We start from the raw sequence: 9,965 nt of genomic DNA, 5'->3' as shown, positions 1-9,965 counted from the left end.
ATTCCCACATTTTCAACCCACAGATATTTGTCTAATTTCCTTCTATCAAAATACTGGCATTCTTTGCATTATTAGAATAATACTTGCAATTTCAATGGCTTTGGCCTGATGTTGTTTTTAGAAGAGGCCACACTGAAAGGAAGGAACTTGCAGAATAGGTAGAGAATGCAACAGATGACAAATAGAAGTAACAACAGAGAATTATGTGTTATCTAACCCCCATCAATCAGCAATAGAACTTCTTTTCCCCCTTTATATGTCTCTACCAAAATGTATGTCCAGTAACTCAAAGTGTTGAACAATTTTGTCCCTAAGCAACCTCTGATTAAAAAAAAAAAAAAAAAAAAAAGTGAAATCAATTTACTTGGGAAAATGTTGCTAAGGAATGAAAGCAATCAAGCAAACAAAACCACCGAAAGGTGAAAGTTAACCATTCTTCCCTAGAAGCATGACCCATGAAACCATTTGCAGCAATCTTGTGACAGTGCAGAGAATGGCACATCACTCCCTGCAATATAACCGAGAGCAGGAACAGGCACAGCTGCGTTAGTGGCTCTTGGGCATCCTTTCTAAGAACTTATTACACCCTCATTAAAACACTGCAGCAACACCCCCCTGTGAGCCACAAACCACTGACACCAAAAATCACACAAGTCCTTTCGATGAACAGTTATTTACCTTTGACACACTGCTGTAAACCGTATTTTAACTCTGAGTACCAAACTTTCATTAAAGAAGTTTCAATACCCAAAAAGTATACAGAAATTGTTGAAGAACCATTACTGTAAAAGTGACTTCATTCAGAAAATCCTTTCCCAATCGGTGTAATCTAATGGGAAAAAAAATAAAAATTCAGACTGAAATTCTTCACTAGTTTGCTCCAGATCTTAGAAGCCATACTGGAGGCAATCTTGTAATCACATAAAACATCCCACTAACAGTCTAGAGAGCCTGCTGGCAGGCAGGGTCCTGTGAAAGGAGTGAAGGAGTGTTTTCTGGTTTGCAATCTTATGAGTAGGTTGGGTAAATCACTAAGGTGAATGCACTGCATAAAAACAAGTTATTATTATGTGAGGGTGTAGCTGTCAGTATAAAAGATGGGTGAGTAAGCAACTGAGAAGCAATGCGCAAGAAGCTAGCAGCAGTGCTAAGGAGATTACAGAAACAACAGTGATACTGTATTGAAAGAGGTGAGTGACTGAAAACACAAAAATTACAACAAAATAACTTGAAATCAAAAAACTGTTGCTTGCTTTATTCATTTGGGCAAAGATGCATAGCTGATGGTAACAACTCTGTGTTGCCATAGGATTAAGGCTTTAATGATATTTTTTATCTCTTCTGATCTCTCTGGTGCGGTTTGTTCTCTTGTACAAAGCTTAATAGATGCTAAGATTTTTATGGTTGTATGTATGATGAATGTATTTTCTAGAATATCCACTTCCACACATCATTTTTGCCTTGCGCTTACTATCATGCTATCACTTTGCTATTATGCTATCATTTGCTTTTTGGGACTGAAGATGAGTAAAAGAAAAAGGATGAAGAGAAACCCTAACTCTTGTGAGAACTATTTATGTCTGGACATTTGGAAAGAGCAGAAATAAACATCAGATAAATGACCACTATCAAGTACAACAAATTGTGAAGCATATGGACTGGATAAAATGCCATATAAAGAGCTAAGAATCAATTTATACTGGTACATATTTTTGAAGACTATGTTGACTTACTGCAAGACTGGAAGAATGCAAATAGCATCGGACCCACATGAAAAAAAGATGATCCAGTAACAACGGGGATGCTATTTTTTTTCTAAATAATGAAGTAGTAATAGTACTAACAGTATATACCACACTGGTGACTGCACAGAAATAAGTGAAGCCATCAACAGTACTGGTTGGATATACTTCACCACGCCAGACAAACATCATAAGGTTTTTTGTTGTTGTTGTTCATTTAAAAAAAAATATATATATTGCAAAATGAAGAGATAAAGAGTATTCAAATGAGATGAAATCTAGCTAGGTGTTACAGAGGTATTTCCTAATGCGACTTCTTGCAAAAACTTAACCTGAAGAAAGAAAAAAAAATTAAAAGCACCAGTGTGCACCAGCTTTGGATGGAACAGAAATAAAGGAAAGCGAAGAAAGACTTGCTGTTCCCAGCACCTGCAAGATCTCCAGCACCCTGTGTTCTCCCTCCAGCTTTGCTGAGAGGGTGAAGCTGAACACCTTTTACATTAGTTTCTGCTTTACCTTTGTGTTTGAGACCACCTCTTGTGCATTTGGACAACAAACTAGGATCTGGAAGTATGACATTCATATGAAATAATTAATGATACTACTTACACCAAAGGTATTACAACAGTATGTGGGTGTTTAAAATGAAGTATGGTATGTGGCTGCTATCAGGAGGAAGACTCAATCACCTGTGCTCCTCACCTGCTGAAACATGAGTAGGTTTGGAATCACAGCATGCAGAAGAAGGTGTTACCGTGGGACAAAACATTTTTGAGCAGTCTATGCAGTGTATGGGGCAGATACTGCTTGTTATGGCCAAGTAGTTTTTAGTCTTCACAAAGCACTGATCTGATCTGCCAAATGTTCATTGATTTAACTAATGATCCATTTCTCACGGATGATGATGCTTTGACATTTATAGATTGTACAGCATTTACGGCACACTAGTGCAATCAGAGAGACAGATTACATTACATGATACAGACACTGGCTCTTCTTGGATGAGGTAACTGCCTCCAGGAAGGTTTCAAGCTGGATTTTAGCAGTTATAAGCAGAGATGTGCTGTTACAGGAATATTTCCTAGCACTCACCTTACTCTTGAATAATTCTACTGGGAAGCACATTCTTTGGATTTTTATAGAGCCAGCCAAAACGTTGTGACTGCAGTCTTAGCCAATTCATTTAGAGCTACATACAGCTGGATAAGCAAAGCTCAAGGCACACCCCTGGGACAAGCCATACTATGACAGGTGTTAGATCTGAGAAGTTAAGGAAGGAGCAAGCTATGTGTGCCAAAGGAGAGGCACACTCAGGGGCTCTTGGTGGCCTAGAGAACAGGAAGATCCCACAGTACAGCAATGAACCTTAACTGTGCACTGTGCTGTGGATGAAATCACTGCCTCACACTCGAACTGCAGGCAGCAAGAGGAGAGCCTGAAGCACTGTCCTGGGTTGTATGCACATATAGCTGCAGACAGCCTGCTGATAGTCAATTAAAGCATTTATCAGATTTGTATCAACTGTGGCAAGTCATTTTAGGAAGCAAACAAAACAAAACAAACTCAGCTGGAGAGCACCAAGACTGGAATTAAAATAATGCAAATTCCACTCAGCTGTATCTGCCTTCTTGCTTGTTAGGTTTGCTCTAGCACTGATTGTTTCTAGAAACTGCTTTGTAGGAAGCACCCCAGAGAGAAGTCAGCTCTTTGTATGAAGCCCAGCCTGCAGCCACTGACATCTCCAGATCTCAAGGTAGCCGAAGAGCAAAATCTTGCCCGGACCTACTATTAAGTGCTTTCCGCCTGTTACTTGTTACAAATGACAGAGAAACAAATCCCCTTCCCTCCCACTTCCTAACAGAAAACAACAGTTTCATAGCATAAGCAATAAGCTTCCAGATCTGGCTCAAGGCCCAAGTGTTGCACATCAAAAGCAGCGAGAAGTGGTGGGAGCACCGCATTCACACACAGCAAGCTGGGGCTGGGTACGTACAGAAGCTGCAGTCCCCACATCCTCCTCACCCCACATTTCTCAGCTCATTGCAGCAACTACGTGCAGCAGCACTGAGGTGTCTTTGGCCGTTGCAGACGAGCAGCAGATCCTCAGGATGAATTTAGAGCCAGTGACGCCATTTCCGGTGAAAATTTGTTCCTCCCTTCCCTTTTCCCAACAAGATGAAGCACACAAACTGCAGCCCAGGTTAAAAGTTCAACCTACACTGAGGGAACCTGCACTGTGATGAGAACAGACTTACCCCAAGGTAAGTCTGTAACCCCTCATTGCATGAAAAGCTGAATAATAGGGCAGTACTTCACATTTGGAGATGGAAAAATCACAGACCAGAGCATTTCAACTGGAGTTCTAACCTTCTCCAGTAGAAGTGAAAAGCTTTTGAGAGGGAAAGGTCGCTCCTCTTCTTTCCCTCTTTTTTTTCCCCCCTTAAAATACAGTTTTGTCTTCCTACTATTCTCACTGTTCTCACTCAAGGCTTTTCCCCTTGACTTGGAAACAGACCAGGAAGTTAGCTCACAAATGTTGTTTAACTTAATCATCATCTAACTTGACTAAGCCTTGTTTATTTTATTATTACTTTTTTTAATGTACATGCAAACTTTACTAGGAAGCCAGACGATTTCAAAGGTTTTTAAAAGGCTAAAGGTTTAAAAATACGTATCTAATTTGGGTTGTGATATTTTGGGTATAAAAGCATAACTTAAATTTTAATGTCTGCCTATGAATGCTAGACATAATTTCAGCAACCAGAAACTTTGTACTTCAGAATGCATCAATCTCAAACTTTAACAGTGGGAAAAGACTTGTTATCTTTCAGTTTAGATATGTGATCTCAAACTTAGAAGAAAGTAAGCAGAAAGACTCAACAGTAGAAGGATGTTAGTATTTTTACTAAGAAAATATTTTAACATCATGCTCAGAGATGTCCACCACAGTAATCTGTGAGCTCAGAGGCAAAAGAAATGTATCAGAGGAGACAGATATCCACGTGAATTCCTCCTAGCTCCTGAGAACAGCTTCCAGATGCATCTCTCCAGAAAAGCTTGTAAAAGGAACACAATATTTCAGCATATACACGAAAGCAGCAGTCAAGCTGCATCTTGCCAAGGGTGATGGATGCAGCCAGGCCAGCTATTAGACAAAACCTTCCCCCCACTGCAGCACTTCCCACTGAGATTGAGAAGCCATTGGTCCAAGCATCACGCTCAAGTAGAAGAAGCCCAGAATCACTGGACTGGGAAAAAAGCAAACCACAGGATGTCACAGTCCACTCAGCTGCTTCTGGACAATCTGGCCTAAAAGAGCTGAAATATTTGCCTGCTGAACATGACAGATGAAGACACTAAGAGGCTTCTTTGCATCACAGACAGAATCAGTATAAGCAAAAGGCAGGGTAAAGTTGGTATTGAAGGGCACACTAAGACCATGTTGTTTCCAAGTTGCAGTACATTTGAACCTGAGACACATACCTCCCATTCCTCTTTTTATTCTGCAGGTTCAGCTTCTTTGGCTGTCACCAGATTTTAAATAAATAATCCTAATTAACCAAGGATTTTGGCTTAATCAGAACAGATAAGGAAGTTTCAAATCCCCAGGCAACCTAGGTAAACACCTCCACGTACCAGCAAATGGTCCAGAAGCAGTAGGTGGCACTCAGGGCCCTAAGTGTTGCTCAGGGTATCATCTGTGTCCCTCAAAAAGGAGCTACCAATTGCTGCTCCAAACACCCAACTGACTTTTTTTTCCTGCCCATATCATTTTTCTGACCTTCAAACTTTTACACAATCAAGAGCTCACAAGTAGTCCAATACCATCAGTGACAAAGGTCACGAAACTACCAAGGCAGAATAGGTTGCTTTTTTACAGCCAACATGCATTTATTTTCCATTCTCCCGCATTCTGCTTATCCTGTACTTTCCTCCTCTTTCTGTAAGTTGTTTTCTTCTTTTTAATAAGGTTCTTAGCACTGCCTGCCTTTCATTGGACATCAGGAGCAAATCCAACATAATTTAATGGTTGTGAGAGTCTTACTTTATTTTGATTCATGTGAAATAGCCCACATGCTCTAAAACAGAATATGTAACACAAATAAAATATGACTGAGCTTCCCTGGAATAGGCAGCAGAAAAAAACATGGGCATCAGGCCCAATTGGGCCTGAAATTTTCTAAGAAAAGTTTTCTTGAAAAGTCAACTATTGTGATTGCAGTACAAATGCCACAGATCCACATTAGGGCATGTCACACACTCATCCGTTGTACATGGATTAATCAGGTAGACAAGGTCATTTACTCACCTCATTCCAAACCCTAACTAAACATGACCCAGGGGTTACAACTCCTTCATAGGAAGTACTGATTGCTTAAGTTTGAATATCACTACATTTTTTTATTGACGAACTTCTTTAAACACCAATGCACACCTATTTTTATTCAAACAAACTATGTCTTCAAGATCAATAGCTTCAACGGACACAAAGTTGAATACAGCTGTTCTTCACCTGTAAAATCGTGAAAAACACCATGGGCTATTGAAACAACCTCAATTATTATCCCTAAATTTCTGAATCTCGTTTTAGGTACCAAAATACAAGTACAAGAAAAGTACTTTCAAAAAAGGAAGGCTTAATTAAAGTTTAGCTACACGGTTTAAAGCAATGTCTCCTTTTGTGATCTTGTGCAACAAGGATATGAAAAATCCTTCTAAAATTTAGCTCCAATGATCCATTTCAACAGATTTCTAAAGAAATACATAATTATCTTGGAAATTAAAGGTCATGCCAATACCAGATGGCAGTGGTCAATGTACCGAGCTGCTGGAGTTCAAGGAGTGTTTGGACAGTGCTCTCAGACAAAGGTTTTGAATTTTGGATGGTCCTTAGCAGAGCCAGGAGTTGGACTCAATCCAGAGCTGTTGGAGTGGGTCCAGAGGAGGGCCACAAAGATGAACAAAGGGCTGGAGCACCTCTCCTATAAAGAAAGTCCAAGTGAGTGGGCTTGTTCAGTCTGGAGAAGAGAAGGCTCCTGGGAGACCTCGTTGCAGCCTTCCAGTACTTGAAGGGAGCTTACAAGCAGGAGGAGGACCAACTTCTTACACAGTCTGACAGTAACAAGACAAGGGGAATGTCTTTAAAATAAAAGAAGGGAAATTTAGGTTGAGTGTTGGGAAGCAATTTTTTTACTCAGAGGGTTGTGAGGAGCTGGCGCAGGCTGCCTAGAGAAGCTGTGGATGCCATACTTCTGGAGATATGAGGCCAGATTGGATGTGATCCTGGGCAGTCTGATCTGGTGGATGGCAGCCCTTCTCATGGTAGGGGGGCTGGATCTGCATGATCTTTAAAGGTCTCTTCCAATCTATGCCATTTGATGATTCTATGTTCCTCAGTGATCCAATTCAGGATATTCTGTGATTCTATGGAATCTTCGTACCTACCTATACCTCATTTGATTCAATAAGTTACATCACTGTGACACGTAGAGGCATTCCAAGTGGTCTTTAAACTTTCCTCGTCTAAATATTATACATCAGATATTACTACCTTTGAATCTATGGACTAATAACGTTCGAAGTCTAAAGTCACTAAGAACAATTTCCTTCTTTATTTTACTTCATAGTCACTTGGCAAAGTCTCTGTTCTTAAACTGTCATGCCTGCTTCTCTTGGCCATGCTTTATCCTAGCAGTAGAGGAGGTTAAATGCAGCAATTTTTAGAGGTAGATTACTAGGCAAAGTAACAGAGCCAAACTATGAGAAGAGCTGAACAAATGAATCTGAAACTTCATTTCTTGGATTATTTCTCAAGATTTGAGTTAAAGGTCTAAAGAAGTTGATGCAGAAACCAAGGTCTGGGTGGCCATAACAAACCTGTGTTGAGCTTCAAAATATCATCAAAACCTCAACTGTACAAGGCGATTTTCATTTTCATCAGGTGTTAATACCAGGAAACCTTCAGCTATTGCTACCAGCTGGATGTGAGCTCATCAGTATCCACTGTGTTTGCCCACTTTATGTTTGAGCAGTCCCCATTATATCTTTAACCGTTAAAGGAAGAAAAGACCTGATAACTCTATCTGTCCACAGACTTTCATCACAGCCTTGCTGTTCCAACCATTCAGCCAGGCAGAATGTATGCAGGATGATCTCTGGAGTTAACATGCAATATGCAGCGTTTAATGCTTTTGAGATAAGCATGGTATTACTGCGCTGGAGATTATGCAGTTAGGTTTCCCTCCTTTTTCCATCTATGATTCCCATTAAATGGAATAAAAGCAATATATACCAAATATTTTTCAGGTCTAAGCTAAGAAGAGTTAATCTCATGGTACAGATTTTAATACCAAATAGAGCTACGTGGAATTCTCAGAGTCTGCAAGTCAAGGCACAAATCCAATAGTTCCAGTTCCTCCACAGTGACTCATATTTATTTAATATTCATATTTCTGCATATTTATTTAACATCTACAGTTATCATAAGTGCCACTGGTCTGGCTCTAAAACCATTAACAGTTTTTGGGATATGCCACTGGAGCTCTACATGAAGAAAAGAGAGTGCAAGATTGTCACAGCGACATGAAAATCGCAATTTCAGTGAGATCCTTCAGTATCACACAGCATCAGTACTAGAAAATAAAACAAGACCGTGGCTGATCTCAGGCACCAGGGTAATAGGAAACATTCAGACATAAGCAGTCATTAATTCATTATGTATCCATCCCTTTTACACAGAACTATTAACACAGTAAGAATGACTTTTAAAATACTGTCACCAAACTTAACAAATGTCAGGAACATTGTTTAGACTGAAGGGTTAGAGTTTGTTTCATGTTTATCACTTGATAGACTATCGCATCTGAGTAAATTTCACAAGACCAATAAAAAAAGATTTCTTATATTTTACCTGGAAGAGTGACTAAACTCCAGCTTTGTGTAGTAATGACCTTTAGCTCCAGTCTTTACAGCTTGGGTTGGTTGCACACCTCAGCAAGAATCACTTTTGATCAGCATTCAGGGATACTCTATGGTATCTACAGTATTCTTGCAAATCCCACTGTTGGTAGCAGAGCTGTAAGCAAGCTGGCACGCACACTCCTTGCAAATTTTATTTCCTCTTGGCATATGTTCTTCATCACTCAAGTGCCAAGTTTGCACCAAGGGTAAATGATTAAATTGCTTGAGCGATATTTGAAAGAAATGGTGATGTGACTAGTCATACTTCAGATAAGCAGAGAAAATTAATTTAAACCAAGGAAGCAAAGTATTGAGCTTTCTATCACCTATAAAAGTCAGCCAAAGAAAATTTGGATTGTCTCATAGTTAAAAAAAAAAAACAAAACACTAAATGCAGACATCTGTCAAAAATTACTAATTTTGAATAAATATTTTGAATCACACCCTGCCCAAAGATTTCCATTTAAATTACAAAACTACTTTCTAAGAAATTCTTAACTTGATACTATTTCTGTGATCCCTGCTGGTCTATAAAGAATTCTTCTTGTCATTTATCATCTGTTTTCTTCAGAATAGTCTTGAGGGAGAAATTAATTTAATTTTCATTCATGAAAATATTGGTGATTTTTTCCTACCTCCTGGAAAAACAGCTTTTGTTAATTCTGACTAGTTCTACCTTGAGCTCCTCCTTTTCAAAACTGGGGCATAGGTGATATTTCCACAACTGTTACAGCCTCTTTTATGTCACTGGTCGTGCGTTCTAGTCACTGAGATCACAAACTAAGACATCACTCATTTAGAAACAACAGGGAACACAGATAATGCATACAAACAAGTTTGCAATACAGAACATAAACCCAGGTGGTTTTTAGGGCATGGGTAAATGTTTTCTCACGCTTGCTTTCAAAAGAAACAGGAAAAGGCCTACCACCATTAACAACTCAGCAAGACTGAGACTTACTCAAGAGCCCAACCTACCCGTCTCAGAGATGACAAACTCACTGCTCAGAAATGCCTACTACTCTCAGCTCTTGTTTTAGCAGTAAACTATTTGTTCTCATTCTTCAGGAAGAAACGTTATGGGTGAAAGGTGACAAAACACCACAACTTATTAATCTGTTGTTAAAAAGAGGTAAAAAGATACGTATCTTATGCACTAGGAAGAAAGAAGTTACAGCCTAGCACATACAGGTATCTTACATACCTGGTTTTGTTGTCTCCTTGGTATGCTTCCATCGTGCATCTGTATGCAAGTTAAGATAC

Source organism: Centrocercus urophasianus, unplaced genomic scaffold (genome assembly GCF_019232065.1).
Source record: "Centrocercus urophasianus isolate 14NV4802_14NV808 unplaced genomic scaffold, USGS_Curo_1.0 seq_17, whole genome shotgun sequence".
Classification (NCBI taxonomy): domain Eukaryota; kingdom Metazoa; phylum Chordata; class Aves; order Galliformes; family Phasianidae; genus Centrocercus; species Centrocercus urophasianus.
The sequence above is the reverse complement of the archived record's forward strand: the minus strand, read 5'-3'. Positions refer to the sequence as shown.